The 21,152-nt window shown below is 49.8% G+C and overlaps 1 long non-coding RNA gene across 1 annotated transcript; it reads right to left on the bottom strand.

The window, feature by feature from the left end:
• Positions 1-412: 412 nt before the first annotated feature.
• On the bottom strand, positions 413-3,840 carry LOC126043473 (uncharacterized). Its single transcript, XR_007507454.1, has 2 exons — positions 2,792-3,840; positions 413-2,405 (listed from the first exon to the last, which is right to left on the bottom strand). It is a non-coding gene; the product is annotated as an uncharacterized LOC126043473 (long non-coding RNA).
• Positions 3,841-21,152: the final 17,312 nt, after the last annotated feature.

Below are 21,152 nucleotides of genomic sequence, written 5' to 3'. Positions count from 1 at the left end.
ACAGAGCATCCACACCAGATCATCCACGCCGGGAGGACCCCCAGCAACGCCCCTCAAACTAGCTGTGCTTTACCCCCAGTCTTCCCCAAACTGGGGAGTCTTTTGCTCTTTCAAAATACTCAGTTTGGGGTGAGTTTCAGTGCTTTTCCACAACATAAAAAGGGGTGATCTTTTGGTTGTGGTTTGTGCATGCAAATGGGGTGGGGTTTTTGCTTTCCAGCTGCGCAAATCCAGGCGGATTTGGCTTTCCCAGGAGTCCCAAATTTGTTTGGTATTTTTCCTTTGCAGACCCAGAATCAGGGGGTTTGGGGTTGTCCTGGTTTCGGCTGGAATAAAGTTAATTTTCTTCTGAGTAGCTGGTACAGGGCCATTTTGGATTTAGGATGAGAATAATGTTGACAACACACTGATGTTGTAGTTGTTGCTAAGCAGTGTTTATACTAAGTCAAGGACCTTCCAGCTTCTCATACCGCCCTGCCAGCAGAGGCTGGGGGTGCACAAGAAGAGTCGCTGAGCTAAAGGAGGATTCCAGGTAAAAAAGGTCAGCTCGAAATACACCACCTCCTCTAAAAGTTAAGAGCGATTTGAACACTTAAAATCAGCATTTAGGCTTATCGATACCATTTTGAACACCTTCTTAGCATACAAGTAAACACTCTTGCCGGTGTTGGAAAACTGTCTCCTCCCTTCCTTACAGCACTGCTGCAGGGAGATAACCCTGGGAGGCTGCGGGACGAGGTCGTACACAATCAGAATCTACACTTACGGATCCACCACAACAGCTACAGCCCTTGCGCTGCTGCTGCTGCTTTGCATCTTGCTTGATTGGTGAATAAAGCTGAAAGTGAAGTGGAAAACTTCAAAGACCAAAATGAAAAATAAAGAATAAATCTCAGTAATTCACTTTACACTAAAAAGAGGTGCCCATGTTTATATACATCCAATGAAAATACTTATACTGTAAAAGTATTTGATCTCCCTTTCCCATTACCTTAACTTGCACAGCTCTGAATTTGTACCATTAAATTATCCCTCTCCAAAGTACACAGTTATAATGGGACTAGGGGGTTTTGTGCGTGTTGCGTAACGTGGAGGGACACCTGGCCAGCCGAGCTGCCCAAGAGAGGCGCTACTGAACTGCCAGGGAAATGCACCATTGAAAGCCAGACAGAAAGAAAGTACTTCAGAGCACTCCGTCAAAACATCAGGAAAAAAACCCCATAACATTCAGTTGCCTCTCTTTTTAAACGTTTAGAAAAATACCTAACTGCTTACATACACCTAACACATCATATACTACAGCTATTTGGCAGTTACAGTTTAAACAGTGCAAGTCAGTTTGTAAAATCCTCAGTGCTGCAATACCTCAGACTACCAAAAAGCACTGGTGGATTTCCTAATGCTTTTGGCGGTACTGAAGCAGGCAGAGTAACACGTTTTCATGTTATCTCGACTGTTACAACTGAGAAACCAAAGACCAGTGATGCCATCAACTTTAGGAAGATGGGCTGTGCTTGGGTCTTTGGAAGGAAATTGACTTTTTTTTTTTCTTCTTTTTTTTAAAGGGAGTGAAAAGTCTCGTTACTGATGACTTCTACTGTCAAGTCGATCACCTCTGAAGATCCACTCTGATGGGAAGTTCATAAAACAAAATTTCTTTGAGTGAGAAAGACTTCCATTTTGGAAAACCTCATTCCAACTGAAGTCAAAATTACACACTGTAGGTTAAAGGAAAAAATACATTACTGAAGCAGTAACTCATCAAAACCACCTCAGGGCTCACTGTCACTAGTTACAAGGCTGCTAATGCTTCCTGGGAAAGCCTGGGAAACACACAGATGCGACGCCCGTTTGTTCTGTTTTGTCCATGTCTCTTCTTTGACCTTGATTGCTTTTAGTACAGATGCTAATTATCTCCATAACGTTTTTGAGTACTACTATAAGATATTTTAAAAAACTCATTGACTGTAAAAGCATAAAGCTTTTATCAAGAAAACAAAGTCTGTTTCTTCTGAAGAGCTGAACTCTTACGAACAGTTTCTTCCCTCTTTTAGTACAAAATTATTTTCAAAGTATCATTTACTAGCAAGCACACAGAAACAGAAGATTATGATTTCAGGAAGAGAAAATAAACTGAGGGAAGTAAACTTTGTATAGGTGTAACATGCTCCAGAACAGAACTTAATTTTAGTATTTCTGTTAAAATATTTCATGTAAAAAAAAGTAGGAGAGTTGGCACCCTCTCAGTATTAAAGTCCATACCGCAAGTACCTTTGCAAAAATGCAGACACACATCGTAGGTGTGCCTTGTACTTGCAGGCCACTACGTAATCTTTCCCTCTGTCTCGTACCATCATGGCAGAAGAAAGGGCAACCATGGCAAAACGGTGCCAGCTGACATCCAGCTGAGAGAAGAAAAAAAAAAAACATTAGCACAAAGCTGGGTAGGAATCCAAAGCTGCCTTTTTTTTGTGAAGGTTTGTGAAGACAGTACAACTGAGCGGAGGAAAAAGTATTTTTGCGTCATCTTCAGTACAGTTGTTGACACAGGCCATTAGAGCTTTTCCATTTTTCAGACAACTGTGCCTTTTTTTTTTTCCTTTCTTTTTTGACTCATTGGCAACTTTACTTTCACTAGAACTCACTTTCCTAGATACACGCAGGTGACACACACAGACACCTACATACATTTTCTCAAGCTTTAGTATAGCCAAGGCTCCATCACCCTATACGTCCCAAGTTGAGTATTTTTGCTAAAGAGCACAGCAACACATCTGGGCCCAGGACTCACCACAGCTCTTGGAGCTGCCAGGAGACCTTGCCGGTTCAGCTGCTTCTTTCTCCTTCTCTCCTCCCTTCCTCTTCTGTAACTCCAGTCGCTTGGCTGTCCTCCGCATAACGGAACACGCGAGCCCCTCGCAGCTCTTGCGAGATGAGGCCTCCTAGACACGTAGCCTCGCTCGCTCGCTCACTACGTGGCCGTACCGTGCTGCTGGTCACGCATACAGACCCTGGCGGTCTGACCTGCTGTGGACTACGAGGAGGGATCCTCCCACACCCACAGAGGCAGGGTCTCTCTGCCCTGCAGCGGGAGGCAGCTGCCAGCCAGATGGCCTTCCGTTTCTTCTTCTTTACCTTTCTGTGGCCTCTCCAGCTTCAGCAGCTCCTGTCCACAGCCAGTAAGCGCTCTGCCTGTCCCTCTGTGTTCCCGTGCCACGAGGAGAGGGAGGCCGGGCAGAGACAGCCCACGCGAGCCTGAGGCTGCTGCAGTCAACGGCATCCCCAGGGACGAACGGACAACCCCGCTCACGGCATGGCCTCTGGCAGAGGGAAAGAGGCAGCAGCGACCGTTATTACCGCAGCTCCACCCTGGCCGGAGCCCCTCTGTCCGCAGGGGCTTCCGCAGACAGACGCCGCTCCATCCCCGCGCCGCTGCTAACGGCACCTACATTAAGGGAGACTCGAGAACACCGGAGGGCCAGCTTGCCGCCCTCACGACAGGGCTCGGGGGCTGCCTGCGGCTGCAGCACAGGCTTCAGGGGAGGGGCTGCAGCTGGGGGAAGCCGCACGGGCCGAGCGGGGCCGGGGGAAGGCGCCGGGGGAGCTCCGGCGACTCGGGGAGGCGCCCGCTGGCCGCGCCTATGGGGTGCCCGCCTCCGTCCCCTCTTCCCTTCTGTCGGCTCTCGGGGACCTGCCCGGCGCTGCCCTGGCCCGGCTCGCCTCCGGCGGACCGGGAGCCTGCCGCGGCGGCCGCTTCGCAGCTTCCCGTCCCGCCAGCCCCGGGCGGCCAGCGGGCAGGAGGCACCCGCCGCCGCCCCCGCCGGAGGGGATCGCTCGCCTCACCCGCGGTCCCGGCGCTCGCCCGCTGCCGCCGACGCCCGCGCCCTGCGCGCCGCCACGCTGCTCCCGGGGACCGCGCATGCGCGCGGGCCGTACGACGGCGCGGCGGAGGGCTCAGAGCCGGCGCGCGAACGCCGGGCTGCAGTACCGCACTTTGCCCACAAGGTGGCAGTAGCAGACGCGTTGGTCAAGCACCGAAGAGCAAAGGGAGAGCCCTGGTGCATAAAGGACAACGTGATCCTGGAGCACACCAGAAAGTACCCAGAAAATTCCAGGACAGGGACGAAAGCTAAACAGAAAATTTTGTGGCATACTGCAAGACAATCACAGGGCCCAGAGGCACACGGGCACGTGGAGGGTTTGGGGGCAATTTGAAATATGAACTGAAGGTCTTGGGGGGCTCAGGAGCACATGCAGAACCTTGGTGCACACCGAAGGGGCCATAAGGCAGGCTGTAATCGACTTAAGCCACAGCAATCAACCTAAAAAGTAGGTATTACATGTTTTCCTTTTCACATACACATACCCGATACCAAAACAAACAAGAAACTACCAAAGGAAAGCTAGTCCAGACACAATTAACAATATCCACTGATAGCATATTTCCAAACATTCTGTATGGTATGTCTAAATATTTTGATGGTTTTAATACTTTGTACCAGCCGTGGAGACTAGTTTGCTGCTAGGTGACTGCAAAAGTGAGATTTGGTAAATAATTATTAGAAATCTTATACTAACACTATGATTGAAACAATAGACAAAAGTATAGCCAAGCAATTAACTAGCAGAGGTAGGTACTTGTAATTACATTTTGCAGTTCTTTGCTCTCATGTCTAGATGTTCCTGTAGGCCAGATGAGAACAATGCTGAAACTGACCACATGTGATTGAAACTGCATTAAGCTTCAAGATCAAAGAACAAGGCCAGGAATAAAGACTTCGAGGACAGCCAGCAAGAACTTCAAATGGGTCGGTGGTCACAAAAGCAGCCCTTCGACTCAAATGGATCCTTCATTGCGCATGATCGGATGTAGGCAGTACTAAGATAATTAGTTGCCATTATTTTTATGTATATGTATACTAATCTGATTAATAAACAATTAGTTATTCTATATAACCTGTTTGTGCTAAAGCTGTGGCATGCACGCTAGGTGGAACTATCCCCCGTGCATCCGGCGCTGCAATGAAGAATGCCTGCTTTCTACAACTCCAAAACGAGTCTTAGGGAGTTTCTTCGACCGGCTTTTCAGTATCACCACAGGGTGGGAATGGATTAATTAGTCCTTAGAGCTGCCCGAGAGACAGAAATAACAAACCATTTTTTATCGGTAGTTACCTTGGCTATCCAGGCAGGAACACCTCCTCCTCTAGGAGTTTCTAGTGCTATCAAGGGTCTGCCGAACTGCATTTTTGCTTCCCTGTTTCATCCGATTTCTGAGGTATTATTCATAAAAACCTGTTCACCAGTCTTCTCTCTGTTATCTGTCCGCATTTTCTATCATTGATCGCGTCTCTGTAGCAAAAAGATAAACCGTGCCCTTAACTTCTTCCCACGAGGACGCCGCGACCCCCCGCGGAGCCCAAGCCCTGCCCGGCTGCCGCCGGGGCTCGGCCAGGCGTCCCCCGCTGCGCATGCGTAGCGGCTGGCAGAGGGGCGCGGGGGTGGCCGCCGCCGCCGCCGCCGCCGCGTTAGCGGGAGGACGGCTGCCGTACGGTGCCGCCCTGCGAACGCCGGTCTTGCTGCTCAGGCAGGTGTGCGGACGGCTGGCAGACGAGCCGAGCCTTTTCCTGTTCGCAGCGCTGCTTATGACACCATCTCCCTGTAATTCCCCCTTTTCTTCGGTCTGTGTTACAGCGTGGCAGTAAAACTCACTGGGCAGCAACTGAACATTTATTTCTCCCTAGACTTCTGGACAGAGTTTTAGCAAAGACCATAGCTTGAAAGTGCATGTGTAATCTCTTGTGTTTATCACTTTGTACTGTAGTCCTGTCCTTCCCTCCACCAGTCAGGAGGAAAACCCCTCCATATTTAATATTTGTTTGAAGGGGATACTAAAGAGTACACAGCGATCAAATGAAACTGGGGGAAGGGAACCAAAGACCCTGATATAACTCTCCCAAAAGAGGGGAACCTACCACCCCCCAAAACCCAGGAAAGGGATGCCACGATACTGCCAAGACCCATCCCCCAAAGCTGCAGAGGCCTGAGAAGACCTCTGCACCACCCCAAACATGGTAGTAACATGATGGGGACAGCCCTGCAGATCCCCAAAAATGCATCCACAGACACTATGAACAGAGCCCATAGGTGAGGAGGAAAAGCTCCACTAGCCATCCCCAGTGTCCCAGAGACTTTATAAAGTCCCAGAGAGACCACAGCATCCTGTAAACGCATAAGCAGCCCACCACAGGCCTCCAGAACAGCTCCACTGAGATGACCAGAGCATCTCGGGGACCCCAGGCTTGGGGAGGCTGCCTGGCTGGGTCCTACTGTCCCCTAAGGAATCCAATGACCTCTGCATTAATTGACAGTAAAGTGCAGTCAAGGGCTAGCTCGTGCTTACCTTCCTGGGATGGGAACAGGGAATGGGGGGGGGGGGGGGGGGGGGCAGGGGGCGTGCCTCAGGAGCATCTCTCCCCTGCTGGGTCTTTGATGGACTGTGTCCGCATCCCAGCAGCATCGGGCCATCTATCCTGTTTCCCTACGGTGTGGTACAAGGGCACACAGTTTTCTGCTGGGCACCAGGAGGTCCGGGCTGGCCAGCAGACGTAGATAGGAAACATCCAGGATTGAGGGGGAGCCTGCAAGCCGAGATGATGTGGTATAGTTTGGGGGCAGTATCGGAGCATTGTTTGGGGGTTTGGGGGCACTGGAGTTCTGGGATGGGGTTCAGAGCAGTTTGGGAATCATTGGTGATCTTGCGGCATGGTTTGGGGTTGGGGGCTTTTGGTCCAGGCCTGGGGGTGTTTTCAAGTCCTGGGGCTTGGAGGGTTGATGGTGGGCTTGGGGCAGGGTTTAGCAGCTGTGGGGGATTTGGGGGCTGGTTTGAGGGACGTCTGCAGAGCCTTTAGGCAGAGGGCTTTTGCTGGCAGCATGTTAGGCTGGTGGTCCGGAGTGACCCTGGTTTTGTGCAAATGCCAGTGCCTTGGGTGCTTTGTGTGGCTGTCCAAGTTCCAGGAGGAGCCATGGGGGACCTCGTGAGTGACCCTGCATGCCTGAGAAGCCATCAGAGAGGAAAAGCCTGCACCCTATATTCCTTCAGATCCTCCTGCCTTTCCCCTCCCTCCCTCCCTGTATGTCCCAGACCAGACAGCCCAGCCCACCCCTCACCACACTCCAGATACACTCACCCCGCCACATGCCTAGCACACAGGTTCGTTCTTCACCAATGAGGCCAAGGTTCAGCATAATCGCAAATTCTCTCCAACGTTACCAACTTCAGTAGTCACAGTACTTAGCTCTCCCTCTGTTTCAAACCTTCCTTGCTATTTCCTTTCTTCCTAATGCTCCTTCTATATTTACAAGCTTCTTTAAAATATCACTAGAAATCAACAAATCAAGTCAAGCTGCATCTCTTCAAGTTATTGGCCCTCAAAGTACTACCCTGCAAAACAAACCAAAAAGACCCTCGAGGCCATTAATTTAACCTATTTTCAGAGTACTTTTCCAAAGCTTTAACTGTGATTGATGGAACCGCTTCTCATCACATTATGTGAAGCTACATTCATCTATTGGTTGAGCAGCAACTATTTCTTCTAGTTTGGACCCCCTTGAGGGCTCCATGCCTCTGGCCTAGCAGCATTGGGGCATACATCCCATTGCCCTGTGGCACGGCACTGAGGGTGCACAGATATCCCCGTGAGTGCCAGAAAGCCAGAACCAGGTGGCAGGAGGTTGGAGACATCTAGAGTCATCTGGGGCCTGCAGGCAGGGTGTCGTGGTTTCAGCCCGGCCGGTAACAAAGGACCACGCAGCCGCTCGCTCACTCCTCCGCCCCCCTCCGGTGGGATGGGGAGGAGACGGAGGAGAGAAAAGGAAAAGAAACTGGAACCTCGAGGGTTGAGATAAAGGCAGTTTACTGGGACAAACACAAAAGAGATTACAACAACAACAACGGCACTAATGAAAAAAAAAAGGTATACAAAAAAGAGTGATGCACAGTGCAACTGCTCACCACCCGGGACCCGACGCTCCGCCACTTCCCCCACCGAAAAAAACAGAGACCACCCCCCGGCCCGCTCCCCATTTATATACTGGGCAGGATGTCACATGGTATGGAATAGCTCCTTGGCTAGTTCAGGTCAGCTGCCCCGGCTATGCCCCCACCTCCCAGGTTCCTGTAAAAATTAACTCTATCCCAGCTGAACCCAGGACATTATCCACCCCTTATTCTATACCATCTACATCATGCCCAGATCTTACTTTTTTTTTATTTTTTTTTTTTTTTTTCCAATCAACCACTACAACTTTCCTTGTCTTATATATAAGTATATGGACTCCACCCCCTGACCTCGCACACACACACACGGTGTTCCTTTAGCCTATGGGCTATCCCTCTAATGTGTCCATCAATTTTGGGGCTCTATCTGTTGTAACAGTTCTTCAGGATAAGAGAGAGATGGTGTGAGATGTTGGGTTGTTGTACGCTGCCTCTGGAACTTGTGGCTAGTACATTTGGTGCAACTCATGCCCCTGGTCTGCAGGTCGAAGATGTTGATCTTGAGGAAATTGGTGGGTGCCAGTTCAAGTTCTATCGCTGTTGTACTTGGCTCAGTTTCAAAAGTCCATCCTGTAGTCATTTGGATAATTCTCACAATAATACCCTTGATATGGCATATAGACACTATAGATACAATGACATGCATTGGCAGGTTATTTAGCAGTTAAATATCATACAGCCCAATTCACTGGCTATTCTCTCCCAAAATCAAATCTCCCTGAGGTACACATCGAACCTCCCCATCCTTCTGCATCACCCACCAGGTGTACCCAGGTCCTTGAGCAAAAACAACCCCTTGAATGGGTTTGCTTCTGCTTGAGGGAGGACTAACCCAGACTGTCTTTCCTAACATACTCCTCATGCGCACTACAGGGACTTTATCCCCTTCTACAGTATGTGGATCTCTTGGTTGGGCGGGGCCAGCCCGATTGGCGGATCCTCTAGTATTAACTAACCAGGTGGCTTTTGTTAAATGTGTATCCCAATGCTTGAAAGTTCCACCCCCCATCGCTCTCAATGTAGTTTTCAGCAGTCCATTGTACCGTTCAATTTTTCCGGAGGCTGGTGCGTGATAAGGGATGTGATACACCCACTCAATGCCATGTTCTTTGGCCCAGGTGTCTACGAGGTTGTTTCGGAAGTGAGTCCCGTTGTCCGACTCGATTCTTTCTGGGGTGCCGTGTTGCCATAAAATTTTCTCTTCAAGGCCCAGGATAGTGTTCTGGGCAGTGGCATGGGACACAGGGTATGTTTCCAGCCACCCAGTGGTTGCTTCCACCATTGTAAGCACATGGCACTTGCCTTGGCGTGTTCGTGGGAGTGTGATATAGTCAATCTGCCAGGCCTCCCACTGTTTATATTTCAGCCATCGTCCTCCATGTGACAGGGGTTTTTGCCGCTTGGCTTGCTTAATTGCAGCACATGTTTCACATTCATGGATGACCTGTGAGATAGTGTCCATGGTCAAGTCCACCCCTCGATCTCGAGCCCATCTATATGTTGCATCTCTTCCCTGATGGCCTGAGGTATCGTGGGCCCACTGAGCCATAAATAGCTCACCTCTACGTTGCCAGTCCAGGTCCACCTGAGACACTTCAATCTTGGCGGCCTGATCTGCCTGGTGGTTGTTTTGATGTTCTTCAGTGGCTCGACTCTTGGGTACGTGAGCATCTACGTGACGTACTTTTACCACTAGCTTCTCTATCCGAACAGCGATATCTTGCCACAGTGCGGCAGCCCAGATGGGTTTACCTCTGCGCTGCCAGTTGCCCTTCTTCCATTGCTGTAGCCACCCCCATAGGGCATTTGCCACCATCCACGAGTCAGTATAGAGATAGAGCACTGGCCACTTTTCTCTTTCAGCAATGTCTAACGCTAGCTGGATGGCTTTCACCTCTGCAAACTGACTCGATTCACCTTCTCCTTCAGCAGTTTCTGCGACTAGTCGTGTAGGACTCCATACAGCAGCCTTCCACCTTCGATGTTTTCCCACAATGCGACAGGACCCATCAGTGAACAGGGCATATTGCCTCTCATTTTCTGGCAGTTTATTATACAGCGGGGCTTCTTCGGCCCGTGTCACCTCTTTCTCTGGCGACATTCCAAAATCTTTGCCTTCTGGCCAGTCCGTAATCACTTCTAACATTCCTGGGCGACCGGGGTTTCCTATGCGAGCTCGCTGTGTGATCAGTGCGATCCACTTACTCCACGTGGCGTCAGTCGCGTGATGCGTAGAGGAAACTTTCCCTTTGAACATCCAGCCCAGCACTGGCAGTCGAGGTGCTAAGAAGAGCTGTGTTTCAGTACCAACCACTTCTGAGGCGGCTCGAACTCCTTCATATGCTGCCAAGATCTCTTTTTCAGTTGGAGTATAGCGAGCCTCGGATCCTCGATATCCCCGACTCCAAAACCCCAGAGGTCGGCCACGGGTCTCCCCAGGTGCTTTCTGCCAAAGGCTCCAGGTAGGGCCATTCTCCCCAGCTGCAGTGTAGAGCATATTTTTAATATCTTGTCCTGTCCGGACTGGCCCAAGAGCTACTGCGTGAACAATCTCCTGCTTAATCTGTTCAAAGGCTTGTCGTTGCTCAGGCCCCCATTTAAAATCGTTCTTCTTCCGAGTAACTTGGTAGAGAGGGCTTACAATTTGACTGTAATTTGGAATATGCATTCTCCAAAAACCCACAACACCTAAGAAAGCCTGTGTTTCCTTTTTATTAGTCGGTGAGGACATAGCTGCTATTTTGTTGATGACGTCCACAGGGATCTGACGACGCCCATCTTGCCATTTTACTCCTAAGAACTGGATCTCCTGCGCAGGTCCCTTGACCTTACTTTCTTTTATGGCAAAACCAGCCTTCAAAAGGATTTGGATTATTTTCTTCCCTTTCTCAAAAACTTCTTCTGCCGTGTTGCCCCATACGATGATGTCATCAATATATTGCAGGTGCTCTGGAGCTTCACCTTTTTCTAGTGCAGCCTGGATCAGTCCATGACAAATGGTGGGGCTGTGTTTCCACCCCTGGGGCAGTCGATTCCAGGTGTACTGGACGCCCCTCCAAGTGAAAGCAAACTGAGGCCTGCACTCCGCTGCCAAGGGAATGGAGAAAAATGCATTAGCAATGTCAATTGTGGCATACCACTTAGCTGCCTTTGATTCCAGTTCATATTGAAGCTCTAACATATCTGGCACAGCAGCGCTTAGCGGTGGCGTGACTTCATTCAGCCCACGATAATCTACTGTTAGTCGCCATTCCCCATTGGATTTCTGCACGGGCCATATGGGACTATTAAAGGGTGAGTGAGTCTTGCTGATCACTCCTTGGCTCTCCAGTTGGCAAATCAGCTTATGGATTGGGATCAGGGAGTCTCGGTTGGTGCGATATTGTCGCCGGTGCACCGTCGTGGTAGCAATTGGCACCTGTTGTTCTTCAACCTTCAGCAACCCCACAACCGAAGGGTCTTGGGAGAGACCCGGCAGGGTAGACAGCTGTTCAATCTCCTCCGTCTCCAATGCAGCTATACCAAAGGCCCAACGGTACCCTTTTGGGTCCTTGAAATACCCCCTCCTGAGATAATCTATACCAAGGATGCACGGGGCCTCTGGGCCAGTCGCAATGGGGTGTTTATGCCACTCATTCCCGGTTAGACTCATTTCAGCTTCCAATACGGTTAGCTCTTGGGATCCCCCTGTCACACCAGAGATACAGATGGGTTCTGCCCCTTTATAACTAGATGGCATTAGGGTACATTGTGCACCAGTGTCCACTAGAGCCTTATATTCCTGTGGGTCTGATGTGCCAGGCCATCGAATCCACACTGTCCAGTAGACTCGGTTGTCCCTCTCCTCCACCTGGCTGGAGGCAGGGCCCCTCTAATCCTGGTTAGAACATCCGTTACTCACTTTCTGCACACGTAAATCGGAAGTCCCTTCAAGGGGATCGGAAATGAGATCAGCCCATCTACTGCGTCTGGGGGACTGCTCACGGGAAACTGGAGCAGCAGTTTTCCAAGAATTCTCTTTTCTGGTTGCTTTTTCTCGCAACTCCTGTACCCGTGCATCCAAGACTGAAGTGGGTTTTCCATCCCACTTCCTCATGTCCTCTCCATGGTCACGCAGGTAAAACCACAGGTTAGCCCGTCGAGTGTACTTTCTCTCTCCTCTCTCTTGGGCAGAGGAACGCTTACTCCCAATAACTGCGATGCGGGCCTGTACAGGTGAGGAGGAGGACAGATCCACTTTGAATTGCTGGAACTCTCGGGACAACTCCTCCACAGCTGAGACACAGGCCCGTAGGGAGGAAGAGAGACTCCCTTCGTATTGCCGGAGTTGGACAGCCAATTCATCCACCGTTTGTCCATAGCCTTCTCTCCAGGACATTACTGCCAATGAGTTGGCATAGGTTGGTGGTGCACTTCGTAGAAACTTCCGCCACATGGGTTGTGTGCATTGGACTTCATCTGGATCTGTGGGTGACTGCGCATTTTCTGGATCATTGTAAATCACCTCCAGCACGGCTAATTCTCTCAGGTACTGAATACCTCTCTCCATGGTGGTCCACTTGCCTTGGTGACATGTAACTTCATCCCTGAAGGGGTATCTTTCCTTTACACCTAACAAAAGTCGCCTCCAGAGGCTGAGGACTTGTGTTTTTCTCCCAATCGCCTTGTCGATGCCCCCTTCCCTAGACAGAGATCCCAGCTGCTTGGCTTCCTTACCCTCTAATTCCACACTACTAGCCCCGCTATCCCAGCATCGGAGCAGCCAGGTAACAATGTGCTCACCTGGGTGGCGGCTAAAATCTTTTCGCATGTCACGCAACTCACTCATGGATAGAGATCGGGTAATTATTTCAGGTTCTGCCTCTACCTCCTGTTCTCGCGATGACCCTGGTTCATCTTCATCTCTCGCTAAGCGAACTGATTTCTTTGTGTGTTTCTTTTTCTGTACAGGGGCGACTGATACTGGCACAGGCTGGTTCTCTGGTTCAGCTGCAGTGTCTGTCACCGGGGTAGGGGTAGTCATGGTACCTGTTGTCGTGGTAGGGGCAGCCACGGTGCTTGTTGTCGGGGTAGGGGCAGCCACGGTGTCTGTTGTCAGGGTTTGGGTAGCCACGGTACATGTTGTCCTGTTTTCCATCTTTTCCCCCTTTTCCCCCCGAGGGTGCTGCATAATATCAAGCAGTGTTTGGTAGATATTGGCCAGAGCCCAGCACAGTGCAGCGAGTTGTATGTCTTTGGAATAGCCACAGCATTTTTCTTTCAAATATTCTGTCACTTCATAAGGGTTCTGTAGTTGTTCGGGAGTGAACTTCCAAGTCACTGGCGGTGAGAAGTTCTCTAGATACTTGCCCATATGCTCCCACATGCCGTGCCACCCATGAGTCTCCAGCTTTGGGGGAGATCTCTGAGTGGTACTCTTAAAGAGCGTTTTTGTAGCCCTAAACAAGACCTGAAACATATTCAGGAGGCATAGCACTAACAGCACATTGGCTTGCGCATCCCAAGGATATTCAAAATTCTCAAAAGCTGTTGTAATTAGTCGGAAGGAGAAGAGGGAGGTGAACGGACGGGGGGAGGTATCCCCCCCTAATTTCCCCATGGATTGGGTGTAATTACCAATAAAATCCGACAGAAGGCGCCCAAAGTATGGAAATGATATCACTGCCTCATACAGATACCAGCTTAACCTCATGACCAGTGATGTAATCATTTCATAAGTCGACATTGCCCAGTACAGCAAAATGATAATCCCAATCACTCTCCCAGAGATGAGATACGCAACTACAGGCAATACATAGAGCATATAAGAGCTTACAAAACGCCACCATGTAAACAAATGAAACAACATTGTGACTAACATCTATATATCTAAGAAATGCGTTTGGCAAATTTGTTTCAACACGCTCTGGCCAGATCTGTCGTTATCTCAACCCTTCTGCCCCACGTTGGGCGCCAAAAAGGACTGTCGTGGTTTCAGCCCGGCCGGTAACAAAGGACCACGCAGCCGCTCGCTCACTCCTCCGCCCCCCTCCGGTGGGATGGGGAGGAGACGGAGGAGAGAAAAGGAAAAGAAACTGGAACCTCGAGGGTTGAGATAAAGGCAGTTTACTGGGACAAACACAAAAGAGATTACAACAACAACAACGGCACTAATGAAAAAAAAAGGTATACAAAAAAGAGTGATGCACAGTGCAACTGCTCACCACCCGGGACCCGACGCTCCGCCACTTCCCCCACCGAAAAAAACAGAGACCACCCCCCGGCCCGCTCCCCATTTATATACTGGGCAGGATGTCACATGGTATGGAATAGCTCCTTGGCTAGTTCAGGTCAGCTGCCCCGGCTATGCCCCCACCTCCCAGGTTCCTGTAAAAATTAACTCTATCCCAGCTGAACCCAGGACACAGGGGTATGGGTGGTTTCTGGGTGTTGGGGCAGGCTTTTTTACATTAGTTGCCATGACTAAAGTTAAAAGCAAGAGGAAAATATACCCAAATGGAGGAAATAAAATAAAATGGATCCAGTTTAAAAGCACCTTTGTCTTCAAACAAGAGAAACCCTATTTCTATTGATGAGGCTTGATATATTATTAGTACTATTTTAACAGTGATCATACTTAATAGACCACCAACCCTGCATCTGGAATCCATCTGCATATGGAATATATGTGTGTACATATACATTTTTTAATATATATATATATGTCTGTGTGTGTTTAATACTAAGACCTATAAGACATTGAGAGCTACAAGAAACCAAGTCATGATCTCATGTAGATGACATTCCAGTGTGTGGAGCTACAGAACATGTGTGAGAGAAGTTTTAAAATTAAGAGATCAACTTCAGTAAGGCACAATTACTGCAATCCCCTTTTAATTACCTGGGCGTTGCAACTGGGGAAACAGTACTGCAACCCCCTTTTAATTACCTGGGTGTTGTAACTGGGGAAACAGGAACCCAGACACCTAGAAGAAAGATTAAGTCTCATGTGAAATAAAGACTCCTACTAATCAATCTCAACTTAAAACAGAGTTCAGAGATTTTCATTTCTTATGGCAGCATATCCATGTGTGCATTAGATATCCTCATGTGCTTATATAGTAACTTTGTTGTTTTATGCTTTTCATAGCATCATAGAATGATTTGGGTTGGAAGGGACCTTTGAAGACTATCTAGTTCCAACCCCCCCTGTCATGGACATGGACATTTTCCACTAGATTAGGTTGCTCAAAGCCCCATCTAACCTGACCTTCAACATTTCCAGGAATGGGGCATCCACAACTTCTCTGGGCAACCTGTCTCACCATGTTCATCGTAAAAAAATTCTTCCTTATATCCAATGTAAATCTACCCTCTTTTAGATTAAAACCATTACCTCTTCTCCTGTCACCACAGTCCTTGATAAAAAGTCTCTCTCCATCTTTCTTATAAGGCCCCTTTATATATTAGAATCATTAGGTTTGGAGAAGACCTCTAAGATCAAGTCCAACCGCCAACCCAACACCACCATGCCCACTAAACCATGTCCTGAAGTGCCACGTCTACACATTTTTTTAACACCTCCAGGGATGGTGACTCCACCACTTCCCTGGGCAGCCTGTTCCAATGCCTGACAACCCTTTCAGTAAAAAAAATTTTTCTAATATCCAATCTAAACCTCCCCTGGCACAACTTGAGGCCCTTTCCTCTCATCCTATCACTAGTTACTTGATAGAAGAGACCAGTACCCACCTCACTACAACCTCCTTTCAGGTAGTTGTAGAGAGCAATAAGGTCTCCCCTCAGCCTCCTTTTCTCCAGACTAAACCGCCCCAGCTGCTCCTCATAGGACTTGTGCTCCAGGCCCCTCACCAACTCGGTTGCCCTTCTCTGGACACGTTCCAGTCCAGCACCTCAGTGTCTTTCCTGTAGTGAGGGGCCCAAAACTGAACATAGTACTGAAGGTGCAGCCTCACCAGTGCTGAGTACAGGGGGACGATCGCTTCCCTGCTCCTGCTGGCCACACTATTTCCAATACAGGCCAGGATGCCGTTGGCCTTCTTGGCCGCCTGGGCACACTGCTGGCTCATATTCAGCCAGCTGTCAACCAGCACCCCCAGGTCTTTTTCCGCCGGGCAGCTCTCCAGCCACTCTTCCCCAAGCTTGTAGCGCTGCATGGGGTTGTTGTGACCCAAGTGCAGGACCCAGTACTTGACCTTGTTGAACCTCACACAATTAGCCTTGGCCCATCGATCCAGCCTGTCCAGATCTCTCTGTAGAGCCTTCCTACTCCTGAGCAGATCAACCCTCCCTCCCAATTTGCTGTCATCTGCAAACTTACTGAGGGTGCACTCGATCCCCTCATCCAGATCATTGATAAAGATATTAAAGAGAACTGGCCCCAAAACTGAGCCCTGGGGAACACCACTTTTGACCGGCCGCCAACTGGATTTAAGTCTGTTCACCACAACCCTCTGGGCTCAGACATCCAGCCAGTTTTTTACCCAGCGAAGAGTACACCTGTCTAAGCCATGAGCCACCAGTTTCTCAAGGAGTATGCCATGAGAGACAGTGTCAAAGGCCTTGCTTAAATCAAGGTAGATAACATCCACAGCCTTTCCCTCATCCACTAGACAGGTCACCTGGTCTTAGAAGGAGATCAGGTTGGTCAAGCAGCACCTGCTTTTCATGAACCCATGCTGGCTAGGCCTGATCCCCTGGTTGTTCTGCACATGCCGTGTGAGAGCACTCAAGATGAACCACTCCATAATCTTTGCTGGTACTGAGGTCAGGTTGACAGGCCTATAGTTCCCTGGATTCTCCCTCCAACCCTTCTCGTAAATGGGCATCACATTGGCAAGCCTCCAGTCCTCTGGGACCTCCCATGTTGACCAGGACTGCTGATAAATGATGGAGAGTGGCTTGGCAAGCTCCTCCGCCAGCTCCCTCAGTACCCTCAGATGGATACCATCTGGTCCCATAGCCTTGTGAGTGTCCAGGTGGCATAGCAGGTCATTAACTGCTTCCTCCTGGATTATGGGGGGTATATTCTGCTCTCTGTCCCTGTCTTCCAGCTCAGGGGGCTGAGTACCCTGAGGATAACTGGTCTCACTATTAAAGACTGAGGCAAAGAAGGCATTAAGTACCTCAGCCTTTTCCCCATCTTTGGTGGCAATGTTCTCCTCTGCATCCAATAAAGGATAAATATTCTCCTGGGGTCTCTTTCTGTTGTTAACGTATTTGTAAAAACATTTTTGTTATCTATTGCAACAATGGCCAGATTGAGTTCTAGCTGAGCTTTTGCCTTTCTAATTTTCTCTCGGCATGACCTAACAAGATCCCTGTACTACTCCTGAGTTGCCTGCCCCTTCTTCCAAAGATGGTAAACTCTCCTTTTTTACCGTGAGTCCCAGCAAAAGCTCCCTGTTCAGCCAGACCGGTCGTCTTCCCTGATGGTTCATCTTGTGGCGCATGGGAATAGTCTGCTCCTGAGCCTTTAAGACTTCCTTCTTGAAGAATGTCCAGCCTTCCTGGAGCCCTCTGCCCTTCAGGACTGTCTCCCAAGGGAGTCTCTCAACCAGTGTCCCGAACAGGCCAAGGCTTGCCCTCCAGAAGTCCATAGTAGTGGTTTTGCTCACCCCCTTCCTTACCTCACCAAGAATCGAGAACTGTATTATTTCATGGTTGCTAAGCCCAAGATGGCCTCCAACCACCCCATCTCCCACCAGTCCTTCTCTGTTTGTGAACAGTAGGTCTAGTGAGGCCCCTCCCCTGGCAGGCTCACCTACCAACTGTGTCAGGAATTTATCTCCTATACATTCCAGGAACCTCCTAGACTGCTCTCTGCTGTGCTGTATTTCCAGCAAACATCTGGCAAGTTGAAGTCCCCCATGAGAACAATGGCACACGATTGTGAGACTACTGCCAGCTGCTTGCAGAATGTTTCATCTGCCTCTTCAACCTGGGTGGTCTATAACAGACTCCCAGCATGATATCTGCCTTGTTGGCCTTCCCGCTCATCCTTACCCATAAGCACTTGACCTTATCATCACAATCATGGAGCTCTGTACAATTGAAACGCTCCCTAACAGAGAGAGCCACCCCACCACCTCTCCTTCCTTGCCTATCCCTTCTGAAGAGCTTACAGCCATCCATTGAAGCAATCCAGTCATGAGAGTCATCCCACCATGTTTCTGTGATGGCAACTAAGTCATAGCTGTCCTGCTGCACAATGGCTTCCAGCTCCTCCTGTTTATTGCCCATGCTGCGTGCACTGGCATGGATTCACTTGAGCTGGGCTATCGATTCCACCCCTAACAGTGGCATGCAGCTCCTAGGCTCATCTCTGGTAAGCCTAGTTGTATTCCCTTCCCCCTTCAAACCTAGTAGGTTTTCTGGAGGACATTGAATTTTACTGTATGTTTTTGAAGAATGACAGATTTTACCATCGATAAGCAATGGCTGATAAAGTTGTAATGCCATGATGGAGACACTGAGGCAAGACCAAGGAGCTGAGATACATGGCCTGCCAGAATAACATTGCTCAGCAGTGATTGCTAGCCTTCAGTTATAGGTACTGTGTGTACGTGTCTCACTCTGTCAGCATCGGAGACGTTTTCAGCAACTGCAGAAATTTCTCACTTGGTTCCATGCTCTTTAGTAATAATTTCAGCAACTATACTTAGGTTTATTAATTGTGTTAGTTACAGACATTTAGCAAACCACATAATGGCATGCACTGCCATAAAGAACTACAAGCTACGATGCTCACACCTTTAGCAGTCATCACCAGGCAAGATCAGAGAGAAGGCAAATGACTCTGATTGGTCCTGATAAGAAAGCTGGAGTGACAGATACCTCTGCAACATCCTTGCCAGAGCCATGAGTAATAACCCGTGATTTGCAAACTACCAATGGAAAGGGGGAACACTGACCCATAGCCAGCCTTTGACAGATGACATTCCAAGACACCACACTGTTCCCTCTGTATACCCACAGCCACACTTTTTAGTGAATGTCAAGGGCATGGAAACTCTCTTACTCAGCTGCGATCAACAATTCTGGTCCTATGTTCAGCCTGCCTCCTACTGCAAAGGCCAAGACTGTAGAAAAAAAAAGGTTCCATTTCTGTACCAGCATTGCAGCTTCCTCCACATGCACAAGGTTACGTACCTAAGCAGAAATCAACAAAACTAGCCCTCTTATGAACACTAGTAGAACCCACTGCCTCTGTCACTGTGCCCTAAACCTTCATTGCCTTAAATAACTCAGTATGAACTACACAATCCACGTCTCAATCTGTACACGTGGTCCAACACCCCAACTAATAGAGCACTGCTTCCTCCCCTGTCTCTGGGTGCCTGCCCTCGGTTGAGCTGCTCTTGTGCACTTCTGCTACTAGTTCTGCTGAGCCCATCAGGACACCTCCAACTCCAAGGCTGCACAGTGCACTCCCTAATACATACAGCAAGGAGGACACTACTCTCATTTTCTCCATTCTAGCACATATACCACAGCATAGCTCTTCCTCTCAGTACAGGAGATTGCAGGGAACCATGATTATCTCAGCATTGCTGCAGGCCAAATCACAGGGATCACATGCATGACAGGGAGAAAAACAGCCAAACCCCCGAAAGTTCAGTACAAAGATCCCTGCCAGTTTTGAGTCTGCAGTGCTCTACAAGCACTTCCCATGCAAAATCAACACATACTCCCACCCATTTTCCACAGGAACATTCCACATCCTAACACGTACAAGGTTTTGCTGGTATTTGATCCCTCTCTCTGCAGCAGGACGCAGACCTTGATGGTGCAGGGAGGAGTACATTACATGTGCCACCCATTGGAAGAGGGGTGAGATGGTCCCATTGGCTTCCTACTGCACACATTCTCTGACTCACCCCTCCCCGTGCACTTATACTGCAGGCTCTTAACCACCCTCCACAGAAAAACATGGGTACCCATGTAGCCTAGTCCTCCTGCTCACATCCTACTTCTTACCTCTGAGGAGCATACAGCAGCTCCTACTTGACAGGCAGCTGTAGCTTAGGCCTTGGCACACAACACAGCAATCACTGCCCACACAGTTGGGTCTCCAACACCACTCAGGCAGAATGATCCAGAAAACCCTGCATCTCAGTAGCATTACTGGCAGGAAGCAAGTATCTCCAAGATGGAGGCTTATACAGTTTGTTCACTTCCAGGACACAGAAAAATTCCCCCTTGCAGGATGGCATGTGAAACAACTGGAAGGGTACTCAGAGACTCTTTGCCTAGAAACCTATCCTGACTTCACTTTCCCTCCCTCTGCCACACATACCTCTCTCAATACTTCCAGCCCCTTTACATCACAGTCCACTGCCATCTGCAGCCCAACCCTGTTCATGCCAGAAGCTGGCTTCATAATCCATCTTCCCACTTGCAAGTGCGGTCCCCTGCTTGCAGCAAGAGAAGGCAACCTTGAATTGTCCAATGTAAGACGACCACTAGCCTGTCAAGGTTGTGTTGTCAAGGGGTGTTGCTGCAAGAAAAGGAGGAAACGTGCAAACAGAAACCTATTTTCTCACCACTGCTCTTCCACTGTAGCAGACAGGTGGTTCCTCTACCCCGCAGAGGAGACCCCAACGCTCCTCCCCGTTTTTCCCCTGAAATTTGCGGGGTCGTGACTCAGACTTTGACCCGACACCCCACGGTCAAAAGAGCCCTCCTCGGAGCCCAGCGCAGTCGGCATACCTCTCCACTGCAGTGACCCACGGCGGGAGGACGACGACGACACACGCACACGGAAGGCCGCGGGCCGCATTCCCTGCCCGGCAGACCACTCGCGGCGCGGCGCGGCGCAGACGGACGTCTGGGACGGCCCGGGCGGGGCGGGCCCGGCCCGTGGGCCCGGTGGGGCGGCGCCGTGCGATGGGGCAGCAGCCGGCGCCGCCGCGAACGGCTCCTCCCCACGGGGCCCGCGCGGCCGGCAGCAGCGCCTGAACCCCCCTCGGGAAGAGGCGGGAGACAGGGGAGGCGGGATCGCACCCGCGCGCCACAGCTAGCCACGCGAGGCATCGCGCTCGTCCCCACAGCCAGCGCGCCCCGCCCCCGTTGCTAGGGAAGTGAGGTCACG

This window comes from Accipiter gentilis, chromosome 10 (assembly GCF_929443795.1).
Source record: "Accipiter gentilis chromosome 10, bAccGen1.1, whole genome shotgun sequence".
In the NCBI taxonomy this organism is placed as follows: domain Eukaryota; kingdom Metazoa; phylum Chordata; class Aves; order Accipitriformes; family Accipitridae; genus Astur; species Astur gentilis.
Note: the sequence above shows the minus strand (reverse complement) of the source record. Positions and strands in the feature narration are given on the sequence as shown.